Source organism: Zootoca vivipara, chromosome Z1, assembly GCF_965207765.1.
Source record: "Zootoca vivipara chromosome Z1, rZooViv2.hap1.1, whole genome shotgun sequence".
Taxonomy (NCBI): domain Eukaryota; kingdom Metazoa; phylum Chordata; class Lepidosauria; order Squamata; family Lacertidae; genus Zootoca; species Zootoca vivipara.
The window spans coordinates 37,380,115-37,395,779 of NC_142583.1; the positions used below are offsets into that span (position 1 = coordinate 37,380,115).

General features: G+C 42.4%; 1 long non-coding RNA gene across 1 annotated transcript; it reads left to right on the plus strand.

The window, feature by feature from the left end:
- Nucleotides 1-3,834: 3,834 nt before the first annotated feature.
- Nucleotides 3,835-14,667, plus strand: LOC148687341 (uncharacterized). The gene is made up of 2 exons (XR_015947721.1): nt 3,835-7,277; nt 14,293-14,667. It is a non-coding gene; the product is annotated as an uncharacterized LOC148687341 (long non-coding RNA).
- The last annotated feature ends 998 nt before the right edge of the window (nt 14,668-15,665 follow it).

Here is a 15,665-nt window from a genome sequence, read left to right on the forward strand (position 1 = left end):
TCATGAACAACGGGACTTCAAGTTAGTTGAGAAAGGAGGTATTTTTTATTCATTTCAGGATTTATACACTTTCAAACATTCAAAGAATCTCCATCTGAGAATCCTATATAAGTCCCTGTGTCTCTGCGTCCAGTCCCTGTGTCCGCGCTAATGCGCATGTGCCCCACGGACACAGGGGCTGGACAAAGAGGCGAAGAGTACACAAACGTGCGCTCTCTCCCCCCCTCAACCCTCTGCCTCCTGCTCCCCTGCGGCGGCAGACCAAGATGGCAGCATTGGGCTCCGGGGCCGCGGCGGTGGGAGCCCGGTCTGGCTCCTGCCACCGCCACAGCCAAAGGCCCCGGAGCCCAATGCCGCCATCTTGGTCCACCTCCTCCTCCTCCTGACAACCCTACCTGGCCCATGGGAGGAGCGGTGGGGTTGTGGCCTTCCCTCCCTCTCTGCGCTCGGCCACGGGACAAGACGGGAGAGCGCTTTGTTTAATTGCGTTCCCGGCGCGCCCCGTGGCCGAGCGCAGGAAGGGAGGGAAGGCCGCGGCCCCGGCGCACCTCTAGCGCCCGTTTTCTTAACGGGCTGAATGAGACTAGTAGTATATAAAACATAATTCTGCTCTTTACACCTAATCTACCTCTCATCAATCCCTCACAGCTCACCCCAACCCAACCTTAGCAGTTTTCTGACATGCTGCTTGTTTACTCACCTGCCCATCTGGCATTCATCACCTAGAGTTGGCATAGCAGCCTATTGATGTCCAAACAAACTTCATTATGGTTTCAGTCTTATATTTTTATTATATATGAAGACATTGAGAAGACATATTCCAATGTTTGGCAACCCAAAAGCTGTAGCAATCATGCTATGTCGTTTTAACAATCTATGTACACCCTGGGACCATCTAGTAAAGGGCAGATATATAAATCTCATGGATAAGTAAGTAAGTAAGTAAATATTACATCTCACATTTTTAAAATTCAGAATTCCCATTTTTGCAAAGTAAATAATACATTTGAGTTCCAACCCATTTTTTTCTTAAGCTATGTCACCAAAAGCTGAGCACTGATTTGAACACTTATACCCACCGTAAGCCCAAATCTCTGTCAAAAACATTCATCTAATATTCTGAAAATTGGCTTTAAAAGTGCAGTGTTCTTACAATTTGGATTTTATTCATATTATTTATTCAGACAGCTGAGAATTTAAATACACTTTCCCCAGTAAATTTGGTGTTCGCTCTACTCACAGCTGGTTTACCACTTTCAGTGGAAAGACCATGAAAACAGTAAAACAAGGAGCAATAGAGCCAGTTTAAATAAAACACTATGTGCACATAGATAACTTCCATGCAGTCCAGCATTATATTTGGTGAGTTCTTAACCGGTTAACCCATGCACTGACCTCTGCTTGTGCATCATTCACCACCAGTGAACTATGGCTTGATGGAAACCACCCTGATGTGTCTGAATGGCTTAAGAGGCCTTTAAAGGAAATGCTACGGTAGATCATATGGATTTCTTTTTATTTGCCCCAAGTGCCTTGCCTTTCAACTGCATTTGAATCTGTGTTAATAATGCAAATTATCATTCAGAAGAAGCTGTTTGACCTTTTATTTCACTAGCAGTAGCACTAAAAATAAATAAATTCTGAAATCTAAAGGCCTTTGTGCACATTATACTTATCACAGACTCTCTGTGGCAAGTGCTTTGTGCTATGACTATAGCACGCAGGGCAGATTACCTTGTGAATCACCACCATCCTTTGAGGAATGCCCAAGTTCCCAGGCAACTGGTAGTGATGAAAAAGCTTGTTGTTTTTGTTAGTTTAATAAAACACTTGTATCCCACATTTCTCTCATTAAAGAGATCCAGTGCGGTTGACAAAACCAAGGCAAAACCAATACCTAATGAACAAAGGTGAAAACATTTCAAAAGCATATATAACCACAGAAAATCACAACAGTATCAAATTCAAAAGAAAGTTCTCAGCATAAGAATCTAGTCTGCTAGGCTCAGAAAGAAAACAGAAGTATCCCCCCCCCCCCAGTGCTGATCTGTAAAGGAGTACACAGCACCCTCCCTATTTTTGGCAAGGGTTTTACTGGAAGTTGCAACCAGCTGTTCCAGAACGCTACTGCATAGCCAAAGAGTTTCAGCAGTTGTGACATCCTGAAAGCTCTTTCCTGAATGCACATAGACATGTATTCAATTGCATTGGCTCCCGGCTCACCACCTGCCCTACCTTTTTCTCATGTAAAACACTGATCGCAAACTATCATCTGCTCTGGGTCTGCAGATGAGGACAGAATCAATGCACAAATCTGACTCAGTCAGTTGAGTTAGTGACACACAATTGGGTTGCTACTAGAGATGTGAATGTTTCCTTAAGAAGCAAGAAAACTTTTGCTTCAAGACCATACACGACCTCCAGTTTTTCAAATAATTTCAAGAGGGCGAGACAAATGTTGTTGTCATCAGCTTTTGCCCTCGTCTCCAACTTCTTTGTAATGTTTTAACTAATCTACTGAATGAATCTCAGAGAGCTGTAAGGATTGGCAAGAACTTGAAAGTGCTGGCAGTTCCATAATGTTTATTGCATTGTAATTGCTAATATGACTGGGGATACATAGATCAAATATTTGTATTGGTCTGAGTAGATGCATAGCATGCTGTATCTTCCAGGACATCTAGGGTGATACTCAACTAAATTAGAGTATACCATTCATATCGATGGGTCTTCTCTCAGGATTACAGCGGATAACACCCCTAATAGCTGAGACATATCAAACAGTTTACTTACTTATATACTGTATAATGTCTTTTCATGAACAACAATGTCTTTCCCCCAAGGAACTTCTGGTCTAAATTTTGCCAGAAGAGTGGAGTAACATAGGGAGGAGAGGGATGGGAAAAACAAGAGGACATAAAGAGGGGAAGAACAAAGATAGCAAGGGAAGGATGGGAGCAAATTCAGTTATAGTTAGACTTCACGAGAACATTACATGTGTGCTAAACCATACATAATGCTAAATGTGTCACTTGAAGTTGCATTTGTGTGGCACCGTTAGTAGTCACTGCAGGAGGTGGGACTTGTATCAGGACAACAGCATGTGGGGAACAGGGGAATGAGCCTTTGCTTCCCTGCTAGGGTCCTGATGAAGCCCATGACCTTTCCAAAGTTGCTATTAGCCCTAGGAGAGCCATCTTCCATTGCCACCAATGGGCGCTTCCTTACTGAGACAAGCAGCAGCTTTGGAGGGGAAAATTTTAATGAGGACTGGGGCAAAAATTCCCTCACCCAGCAGCTAAAAACAGCACAAAACAAATGCACCTTCAAGAGACACATTCCATATTGCATCTGCTTGTCCCATGTGTTGCTTCTTCATCCCAAAGCCCATATCCTACGTTGTGGGTGAAAGATCTAGAGAAGAAACCTGACCCAGCAAAACCTCCTATTTTACCATGAATATCTCTTTTCAAGGGACCCAGGTGGCGCTGTGGGTTAAACCACAGAGTCTAGGGCTTGCTGATCGAATCCCTGCAATGGGGTGAGCTCCCGTTGCTCGGTCCCAGCTCCTGCCCACCTAGCAGTTCGAAAGCACATCAAAAGTGCAAGTAGATAAATAGGGACCGCTCCAGCGGGAAGGTAAACGGCGTTTCCGTGCGCTGCTCTGGTTTGCCAGAGGCAGCTTTGTCATGCTGGCTCCCTCGGCCTATAGAGCGAGATGAGCGCCGCAACCCCAGAGTTGGACACAACTGGACCTGATGGTCAGGGGGCCCTTTACCTTTACCTATCTCTTTTCACAGATAACTGCAGCATCCTTAGCTGGAGGCTAGCGGCCTCATTTTCCCACCAGGCCTTTGGAACAGATAAGTACCTTTCTTTCCTCTGCTATGTGGCAATCTCTTTTGACAAGCTAAAGATGTAGCACTGGGTTATTTAAGGAATTTCTTACTGTTATATCCAACCATGATCAGGTTTGTCATTCCGTTTTGCATGATTGCATGTATGTTTCAAAAGCATTTTATTTTCATGGTATTTCATTTGCTGTTGTATTGCAGCTATGCCCATTTATTAAAAAAAACAATGTTGAGGATTTAATATATTATGCACCACAAGGAAAAGAGGAATAATCAGTTTATGCACTTTCAGCTAACTAACATCTGGATTTAATAGCAAATGGAGTTTAAGATTTTCATTCCCTGGATGTGTGACAAGCCCACTGAGGTTTCTATAATCTGGGTTTGTAGCCAGAGACAACAAACTTAACCACTCTCAGAAATGTCTATATTTCAGTTAAACCACTTAATGTTATATTCTATATTGGAGCAGTATAGTAAAAATGTGTCTGATAGGTTTGTTTAGGTCAACCTTCAAACACTCCCCCCCCCCAGCGGTAGAGCATATGGCCAGCATGACAACAGAGGAGAGTTATACTATATTTGTTTTAATAGGATCTTATTTTCTGATTCATTGTATCTTAAATTTTCTTACATGCCCTGAGATCTCCTATGATTAAGGGCAGGATATGTGTTTGTAAGTCACTTTGAGTTCATATTCTTTTTAAAGTAATATAACAACAGCAATGACAACAACATTTTTTTTTAAAATGCTTTGTATGGAAAATATATCAGGTTCAGCCCTTAGCATCACAGGCAGGACTGGGGAGGACATCTGTCTGAATGACACTGTGAAATTCTCTACCACAAAATGTGGGAATGTGAATGGCTCCAACTTGGATAGCTTTAAAAGATTAGACAAATTTGTGAAGAGTAAGATTGTCAATGGCTACTAACTGGAGGCGGTAAGCCTCTGTACACCAGTTGCTGGTGAACACAAGTGGGGAGAGCGCTCTTCCACTTAGGCTTCCAAGAATCATCTGGTTGATCACTGTGAGAACAGGATGCTGGACTTGATGGGTGTTTTGTCCTCTCCAGCAGGGCTCACCTTTGTTGCAGTTTCTAACATCAACCAGAACTGTAGTAGATATTTAGAGGGAAACTGAAAGAGACATTTGCACTGCAATTGCAACACATCATAAGGTTTGAGAGCAGCACGTTGTATGGACTGAGTGTACTATCTTTTATCAGTTGTAAACTGGAGTGCTTTTTCTTGGTACCTGTTGATGCTTGCATCCATTATGCGGGATGGAAAGGAAGCCCCCCCCCCCCTTTAAGACCTGATCCAGTTTTTCATGGGTCTCTGGACCAACTTGAAATGGGAAACAGCTTTCTGAGATCTCCCTTACAAAAGATCGCTCCATCCCTGTCTAGTATAGAGCAAGCAATGCACAGCTAGAACAAAATATTTGACTCACGGAAACTAAAAAGCCTTGGGCTGATAGAAATGGGATTTGCTGGGGTAGTCTGAAACATAGGTAGTTGAAATTAGGTGATCTATACATGCACTACATTTCTCCGTTAAGGTGTTTTAGAGCAATTTTACAGCAGAAGGGGGATTTACAATGGTAGACAGGACTTACCTAAGACTGGATAAGGCAATTTATTTGTATTATGTGTTTCATGTTCATATATAGTCACAAAAACCACGAAATGAGGAATAAGAGGAATTATATCACATGATGTCATGTACATGTTCATATATAGTCACAAAAACCACGAAATGAGGAATAAGAGGAATTATATCACATGATGTCATGTACTGTATGCAACAGTTGTCCTTGGCACTTGTATTTAAAGATGGTGCACAAGCTATCAAATAGGTCCCTTAATTGGTGGGGGCGGGGGCAGAATCAGAACAAAATATTGTGTTTGGTTTTTGGGAAAGTGTAATTTCTCTATAAGAACAGCACACCCTTGAAGTAAAACCACTGGGTTCCTGAATCAACTGTGTGCTTTCTCAACACAAAAACAATATGTAAGTCCCTGTAGAACTCATTGAGTTCACTGTGGGGAAGAACTGCCGCTGCTAGGGGGAACATGGTGTTGACTATGCTATGTAGGGCTTCAATTAATAGGCCTATGCATATTAAGGAGCACAAGGCAACAGCATGCTTTGCTCACACTTTTATACTTCCTTCAATACCTTTTGTTTTTATTTCCAAAGGGTTTAAAAAAAACAAAAAGCAAATGATCCTTAGGTTCTATGCACTATTTAATATTTGTGTTTTAAGTTCAGATTTTTTATTACCCCTTTCCCCCCAAAGACTCTTGTAGGTTCTTTACAAGTGGAGTTTCTGCTTGTTCTTTTAATGTTCCTTATTTTGCAGTGTGAATAGTAATAACTTGAGTTTCAAGTGGACTTCATTCAGGTTCATACAATGGGACAAGAACAATCAGGCCAACCTTCAGTTTGGATCTCTGGCCTGGCCTCTCAAATAGGCAGTCTTACTGGTGCTATGCTTGTAGTAAAGGGAGAGGACAACATCATTGCATTGGTACAATGTTCTTCAGCCTTGGGTCCTCAGATGTTGATGGATTAGTAAAAACTCCCATCAACCCCAGCTAGCTAGTTGAACCCCTAGACATTACCACAGGAAGTGAAGAGTACAGAAAAACCAGAACTATGACAAAAATACACTCCTACACTCCACTGCCAAATGATATTTAGGTTGGACAGGTTGAGATGAAAACCTTTGTTTACAGATGAAACCGATTTTTGTCTGTGCTGTCTATTAATATAATCATTACTCTGACTGTGTGCTATGCACTTAACTCAATGTACCACTGCTTAATGTCAATGTCAAATTCAGCTAAAACAAATGTAGCAATCTTTCCCCCTTACATTAGCCGTTTAATCACACAGTCAAATAGGCACCTCTAACACCATGTTCCAATTGCACTGTGCATTGCAACCACATTTTGGAAGCACCTTTGGGAGCAGCTGGCTGGCCAGTTAGGAAATTAGGTGGGGGAAATGTTTGTTTCTGGAGCGACATCATAACACGAAAACTTGTTGAAAGTTTAACTGAATTTTTTTTATAGCAAAAATGGAACAATCATTTAAACAGCTTTGACAACAGCAACATTTTGTTCCCCCAGAAGCCCTTTTCAGTTCAGCCATTCATCTTAGTAAAGTGGGCAAGCTTTCAGCAATGTACCTGGTTTAAACGAATTGCATTGTGTTGAAACGAAAAAGAATAAGCACCTCTGTTTCAGCATCATTCACATTGACTTGTCCTAGTGCTGACCCTCCTCTGACATCCCTCCTCTGGTGGTACATGTGAGGAAGGCAGAAGAATGTACAACATGGCTGCTGGCACTGAAGAGTGAAAAGGGGATGGGTGAAGTTCCTGTGGATGCTCCTGGCCACCAGTGGAGGAGGTAGGGGCAGATTGGAGCTCCATGCTGCAGATGCAACAGAACCTGTAGCTCAATGATCCAGCCATGTTGGGCACAGTAGTCACTCCTCTGTGTCATAGTGTGGGAACTGCACTATGAAGCCCTAACACAACCCTTCCTCCATTCTCTCTTAGCAATACCATCAACATCTGCTAGTAAGCTATAGGGATAACTGTGAAGTGTTGGTACACAAGTGTTGCCATTCAAAATTTCGATGCCACACATATAAGTACTCCATGCTTTTCTTCTAAAAAAATGTCTAGGGGTACTCTCATTTTCCTACATGTATTGAAATGCTGCCCCTCAATGAGGTCAAACTTAGATTCACAAAATGTTTAGGGGTATGCGTACCCCTGCGTTGCCCCAGGAAAAGAAAGAAAGCACTGTACGTACTTGTGCTGCCAAATTCATAAGAGCACACGGTAAGTGCTGGAGATTCTGCTTTTAATTTGTGCTGCAAATTCTTGCCAGTGTGAGAATGTTAGGGATGTGGATTAGGATATATTATTAGATAGATCCTATCCAAGCTTGTGTTAGCAAGCTTCCAATATCAGCAGAGTGACATTCCCCTTTTGTGCGCAGCAAAGCATGTGCGTTAGATTCGCTAGAATCTCTATAACAATATTACACTTTATACTTCAATATAACACTTCCTGGCAAAGGTCCCCTTTGTCCCTCTTAAAAGATAAAAGGAACAACTGGCAAGTTTGGCCTTGGAGTTCAAAATGAAGCAGGGCAAAGGCTAATAGAGTTCTGTCAAGAGAACAAGCTGGTCATCACAAACACTCTCTTCCAACAACACAAGAGACGACTCTACACATGGATATCACCAAATGGGCAGCATCGAAATCAGATTGATTATATTCTCTGCAGCCAAAGATGGAGAAGCTCTATACAGTCAGCAAAAACAAGACCTGGAGCTGACTGTAACTCAGATCATCAGCTTCTTATAGCAAAATTCCAGCTTAAACTGAAGAAAGTAGGAAAAACCACTGGGCCAGTAAGATACAATCTGAATCAAATCCCTTATGAATACACAGTGGAAGTGAGGAACAGGTTTAAGGATTTAGATTTGGTGGACAGAGTGCCTGAAGAACTATGGATGGAGGCTCGTAACATTATACAGGAGGCAGCAACGAAAACCATCCCAAGGAAAAGGAAATGCAAGAAGGCAAAATGGCTGTCCAACGAGGCCTTACGAATAGCGGAGAAGAGAAGGCAAGCAAAATGCAAGGGAGATAGGGAAAGATACAGGAAACTGAATGCAGATTTCCAAAAAACAGCAAGGAAAGATAAGAGGGTCTTCTTAAATGAGCAATGCAAAGAAATAGAGGAAAACAATAGAATGGGGAAAACCAGAGATCTGTTCAAGAAAATTGGAGATATGAAAGGAACATTTCGTACAAAGATTACCATAATCAAGGACAAAAGTGGTAAGGACCTAACAGAAGCAGAAGACATCAAGAAGAGGTGGCAAGAATACACAGAGGAATTATACCAGAAAGATATGGAGGTCTCGTACACCCCAGGTAGTGTGGTTGCTGACCTTGAGCCAGACATCTTGGAGAGTGAAGTCAAATGGGCCTTAGAAAGCACTGCTAATAACAAAGCCAGTGGAAGTGATGATATTCCAGCTGAACTATTTAAAATTTTAAAAGATGATGCTGTTAAGGTGCTACACCCAATATGCCAGCAAGTTTGGAAAACTCAGCAATGGCCAGAGGATTGGAGAAGATCAGTCTACATCCCAATTCCAAAGAAGGGCAGTGCCAAAGAATGCTCCAACTACTGCACAATTGCGCTCATTTCACACGCTAGCAAGGTTATGCTTAAAATTCTACAAGGCAGGCTTAGGCAGTATGTGGACCGAGAACTCCCAGAAGTGCAAGCTGGATTTCGAAAGGGCAGAGGAACCAGAGACCAAATAGCAAACATGCGCTGGATTATGGAGAAAGCTAGAGAGTTCCAGAAAAACGTCTACTTCTGCTTCATTGACTATGCAAAAGCCTTTGACTGTGTCGACCACAGCAAACTATGGCAAGTTCTTAAAGAAATGGGAGTGCCTGATCACCTCATCTGTCTCCTGAGAAATCTCTATGTGGGACAAGAAGCTACAGTTAGAACTGTATATGGAACAACTGGTTGGTTCAAAATTGGGAAAGGAGTACGACAAGGTTGTATATTGTCTCCCTGCTTATTTAACTTATATGCAGAATTCATCATGCGAAAGGCTGGACTAGATGAATCCCAAGCAGGAATTAAGATTGCCGGAAGAAATATCAACAACCTCAGATATGCAGATGACACAACCTTGATGGCAGAAAGTGAGGAGGAATTAAAGAACCTTTTAATGAGGGTGAAAGAGGAGAGCGCAAAATATGGTCTGAAGCTCAACATCAAAAAAACCAAGATCATGGCCACTGGTCCCATCACCTCCTGGCAAATAGAAGGGGAAGAAATGGAGGCAGGGAGAGATTTTACTTTCTTGGGCTCCTTGATCACTGCAGATGGTGACAGCAGTCACGAAATTAAAAGACGCCTGCTTCTTGGGAGAAAAGCAATGACAAACCTAAACAGCATCTTAAAAAGCAGAGACATCACCTTGCCGACAAAGGTCCGTATAGTTAAAGCTATGGTTTTCCCAGTAGTGATGTATGGAAGTGAGAGCTGGACCATAAAGAAGGCTGATCGCCGAAGAATTGATGCTTTTGAATTATGGTGCTGGAGGAGACTCTTGAGAGTCCCATGGACTGCTAGAAGATCAAACCTATCAATTCTTAAGGAAATCAGCCCTGAGTGCTCCCTGGAAGGACAGATCGTGAAGCTGAGGCTCCAATACTTTGGCCACCTCATGAGAAGAGAAGAATCCTTGGAAAAGACCCTGATGTTGGGAAAGATTGAGGGCACTAGGAGAAGGGGACGACAGAGGACAAGATGGTTGGACAGTGTTCTCGAAGCTACAAACATGAGTTTGACCAAACTACGGGAGGCAGTGCAAGACAGGAGTGCCTGGCGTGCTATGGTCCATGGGGTCACGAAGAGTCGGACACGACTAAACGACTAAACAACAACATAACACTTCCTGGCAAAGGTCCCCTTTGTCCCTCTTAAAAGAAATACACAACACAGTGTTTATAAAATAAGATAGAGTTTACTTACAGTTTCATCCTGAGTTAACAGCATAATCTCAGAAAGGCAGGCTTGCTTAGAAAAGTTACAGATATATACATGTGGAGACTACTTAGTAAAGTAAGACTCCATTTGGTCTCACTCTTGGCTGCAGGCCTAGAGTGAGAACCATCCTAACTAGAGATTCTCTGGAGATGTGTCCTCATCGAAGGAGGAAGTAGCTAAGAGAGCGAGTGACTGTGGGCTAGGGGCTTAAATCAGCTAATCTCATCAGCATATCTGGAGGAACAGGAACTGACCTGTAGTCAGGTGTCCCTCCAGGTGAGTTCCTGTTAGTGGACACTCTAGGAACTGTTGTTGTGACTTGTCTGCCCCAGTGTTCCATCCCACAGCCAGTGGCCAGTCAGTTGTGAACCACCATGTTATCATGTGCCACCAGTTTTTTTGTTCCGGAACCAGACAAGATTTTGGAGAAGGAAGGGGATTTCTTTGTTAGCCGAGCATAATTGAGGCTCAAGAGGGGAAAATCAGGGGCAGCCAACTTGCAGTTTTCCAGATGCCACTGGACTCTAGCTTCTATCAGCCCTACCTGTAGTCCAGAAACATTACGAAGGCACCCAGCTCCCTGCCCCCTGCTATAAAGTGACCTTGCTTTGTTTTGCTATTTCTTGAAGCAGGGGAAAAATACATAGCAATGTCAATTTGTTTGTTTATTCACTTATTAAGAGTACAGTGGTACCTCAGGTTAAAAACTTAATTCATTCTGGAGGTCCGTTCTTAACCTGAAACTGTTCTTAATCTGAGGTACCACTTTAGCTTGTCACGGTCCGGTCGGCGGGCGATTGAAGCCCTGACTGAGGAAGTCAGGACCAGAGGCAAGATGGTGATGTAGAAGCAGGAACAGGTGCAGGGCTGAGGGTCTAGCAGCAGGCAGTCAAGGAGCAAGGCAGAGGCGAAGGTCTGGGAGTCAAGGAGCAAGGCAAAGGTCCAAGCGTCAAGGATCAAGATGTCGGCAAGGCAAGGGTCCAAGGAGCGAGGATCAAGGCGTCGGCAAGGCAAGGGTCCAAGGAGCGAGAGGCCAGAGGCAACCAGGCAGGGGTAGCGTTGCTGTGGCAAAGAGCTGAAGGGAAATGCTGAGCTTTTATCCCTCCCAGCTCCTGCCACCAGGTGCAGTGAGGTATCAAGTGGCCTCACCTGAGTGACCACTCCTTGCCTCTCCAGCACAAGCTGAGGCAGGCCCCAGTCTTGCAAAGCACTACAGGCCCCAGAGCCTGACTCCTGCCCATACTCCTGACATAGCTAATGGGGCCTCCCACTGCCACCGTGCTGCTGGAGCACGATTTCTGTTCTCATCCTGAGGTAAAGTTCTGGGTTAGCGGAGTCTGTAACCTGAAGCATCTGTAACCTGAAGCGTCTGTAATCCAAGGTACCACTGTACACCTTTTTTATCCAAATGGGGAAAGTATATTGTGAGATTTCATAGATATTTAGGATAACGATAAAAAGACAGCAAGAACAAAATTAGATGAGTGATTCCTGTTAGCCCCCCCCCCCAAGACGTTGACACATGAGATTCATGATCCCAATATCTTAATTTTGTAACATAGACACACAAACTTAAAAGCTCCTATGAGATTCTAATTTTACAGCAACAGTTATGGGGAAGGTTGTGTGTTTATGGGGGGGGGGGAGAGGAATGATTGCAACCATTTCAGACAAGCTCCCTGCCCAGGAGGTGAACCTCAAAAGGAGCTAAAGAAAAAATGTTATTTGCAGATGTATTCCAATTTATTTGCTACCCAGCCCTTCAGCTTCATAACTCCCAGGGTAGCCTGCAACATTAAAAGCAGTCAAAGATAAAACATAATAGAACACAACTAAAAGCAGAACAAATAAGCAGCAGCAGCAGCACATATAGTACATTTAGAAGGTATTAAAGGCTGATATTAAAAAGCCTGGGTGAATAAAATGTCTTCATCTGGTGCTGGAATGATTCAAAGTTTGGCCCCAGCCAAGTCTCCAGCATTTCCCAAGTAGAGTGCTACAGCTGGGAAGGATTCTTTCCCTGGTTGCCATTTCCTAACCTCATGGCCATCAAATATGATCATTACTTTCCGGAAGGTTTGTATGGGAATCTGCTGTACAAGCCCACTATTCATCAAAGGTAGCAGCAGGGTTGGTTTGAACAGAGATATCAGATTCTTATCTTATTATACATGATAAGCGATCTTCAGCCATCTCAACCCTTGCTTTTTCATGCAAAACCATTTGCAGTCGTTTTCGGTCATCAACAGCTATCAGTCAGTCAATCACCCACTTCCACCACCCTTCTGAGTGATCCCCCCTCCCCTCCCCATCCCCACCCCTCCCCACCCCTTCTCTACATAAGTGCCTGGGGACTTCTATTTCACTGTATCTGAAGAAGTGTGCATGCACACGAAAGCTCATACCAAAATAAAAACTTAGTTGGTCTTTAAGGTGCTACTGAAGGAATTTTTTTATTTTACTTCGACCCAGACCAACACGGCTACCTACCTGTAACCATTTTTTCTAGTAAGCTATGGCAGATTTTAAAAAAACAACGACCATCTGGAGCTCAGATGACAAACAAAAGGTAGAAAATGTTAAGGATCAAGCAAAGCGAGAGGGATTCTTCCTGAAATGATAATTTTGCAACAGCTTATAATATGACACGGACCACGGTAACATTTCTATTATCAAAAATGCCTCATTCCTCAAAGTGGCTACTAGCTTTAGTGCAGGGGAAAAAATGCAGGTGTGATACAGGCATTTACTTTTCCGTGTCCAGTGAGGTTAATACCTTTGAAAGAATCAAAGAAACTGTGAATAGGAAGTTACATGCCACTTTCCCCAGTCCTTGTGTTTTGATCAAAATGTGAGTCACTTACATTAGCTTTTAGTTAAGCCACACAGACACATACTGTATACATACATACATACATACATACATACATACTGTATACATATATAACTGCAGTGTATCCTTTAAAAATAAAATTCTTACTAGAAGTTTCTGTTTTCAGGTGTGAAATAGCATCCTTGAATCTTCTTATTTAGAAATGCTTTTTTCCAGAATGTCTAATACTATTTCAAAACATCCACACTAACTGATTCAGAAAGCCGTTTGAAACCCAGAGCCTTTAAATACAGCAAACCCATTTGCTGTGGCTATTGATGAATTACTTCTAATAGATCTGAGGTTAAGTAGTACATGGAAATTATTGGTAATGGTTTTATACATTTTTGAACAGAATAATCTTCACTTATATTAACTCTTGGCTAGACCAAAATGAAAGAGAGCCTGGCTACTTACCTACCTACTTGCCTATTTATCTTCAGGTAATCCCCTGTGATGAAAGCAATCAATATGGTGGCACCCCCCCTTACAGTTCCAGACCTTCTGATAAGAAAACATAATTATTTTAGAGTGCTAATAGTAAAAACTTTATGACACTTTCTAACTTTTTAGCTGCCATTGGGGTCCATGGTGAATTGATTTCACCCAGTGATATTAATCTATATTTCATGAAAAATGAAGGTCTTTGGACTGGACAATTTTAGATTTGATTTATGTTCTTCCCAACTTTATTTTTGAGCATGTTTCTGGTGTTGCAGCATGAGCATTAACTTTAATCAGTACACCGGGTTTCCATGTGATTTAATAGTTGAAGATGCTGGATCTACACATCACTTTTTTATTAAAAGAAATCTTGTAAACTGGATATTATATGCCCTGCCTTTTGCTGACAATGAATTATGTTTAGGATTTGAAGGGAAGAAGGCTGTGGGTGGGTAGACTGCCATAATTCCTGATATCTTATCAAATCTTCTTCTTGCTTCATATTAGCTGAAACTGTTACTAAAGTCCTTCTGGAGTTGGAGGATTGACTGCAAAAGCGTGGCTTTCAAACTAAACTTTATTGCCCTTTCTGTGTGCTCTGGACTGTAGTTCATAGACTCATAGAATTGTAGAGCTGGAAGCGACTCTGAGTATCATCTAGTTCAACCACCTGCAAGGCAAGAATCTCAGCTAAAGCATCCATGACAGATGACCATCCAACCTCTACTTAAAAACCTGCAAGGAATGGCCTCCACTTTTCAAGAGAGTCTCCTCCACTGTCGAACAGCTCTTACCATCAGAAAATTCTTCCTGATGCCTAATGGAAATCTCCTTTCCTGTAAGTTGAAGCCATTGGTTTGGATCCTACCCTACAGAACAGGGGGGAAAAAGCTTCTACCTTCCATGGGACAGCCCTTTAGATATTTGATGATGGCTTCCCTATTTCCTTTCAATCTCCTCTTTTCCAAATAAGCATATTTTTACATTTCATGACACAAACCGAAGGTTGCCATGTTTCCCTTTACAAATAGTGGATAATGCAGACGGGGAAAGAACTGTAGTACACTAAGCAGTGGTAGCACACTAAGAAGAGGGATTCTAGGCATGTTCAACTGAATACACTTCAAAGCCTCCCCCCCACCCCCTACTCACATTTACTATATGGTTATAAAGGTTAGAAGAGAAACCATCTGACAGACTTGCGTTGTAATGACTTATGTTTAGAATTTGAAGGGAAGAAGGCCTTGGGTGCAATCCTGGAGTTCATTTCAGTCACTTCCCAGAGGAATCTCTGCAGAAATGGGAAAAGGTTTCTGTTAGTGGGAAAATACAGTATGTGCGTGGAAATTGCCATGTATGATTTTCTGTAACAGACTGAACCAAGGCATTTCCTGATGCTTCAGTGCCGTGTGAAGTTGTGTGATGCTGGATGATGCTCAGGTGGACCACATGAGTCTTCTAAAGTGACTTTCTAAAACTGAATTGTGGTGTATATTTCACAGCTGGCACAAATAAATGCGTGCTCTTTGATTTAAAACTTTGAAATGATTGTATTTGACTTTGGATTTCAAATTTGCATCTCCTACAGAAAGTATTCATTTCCTCCTGCTTTCCAGTCTACCATTATGTCACATATTTAAACCGATGAACTAGCATACAATTATATGGCCATATTGTCTCCTCCCACAGACGTATGCGAGCAATCTCACTAATGCGAACAAAGCTGTTCAAAAGCTGCTCGAATGACTAAGATTGTCTAGTGTGAATGAGCATGGGTTGATGGGTCCTTTTGCTTTGAGACACTGTGATAGGAAAATACAAAAACATTATCTAGGATTTTCAGATTCCTTCCCAAGGTTATATTTGAGCAAGCCATATTT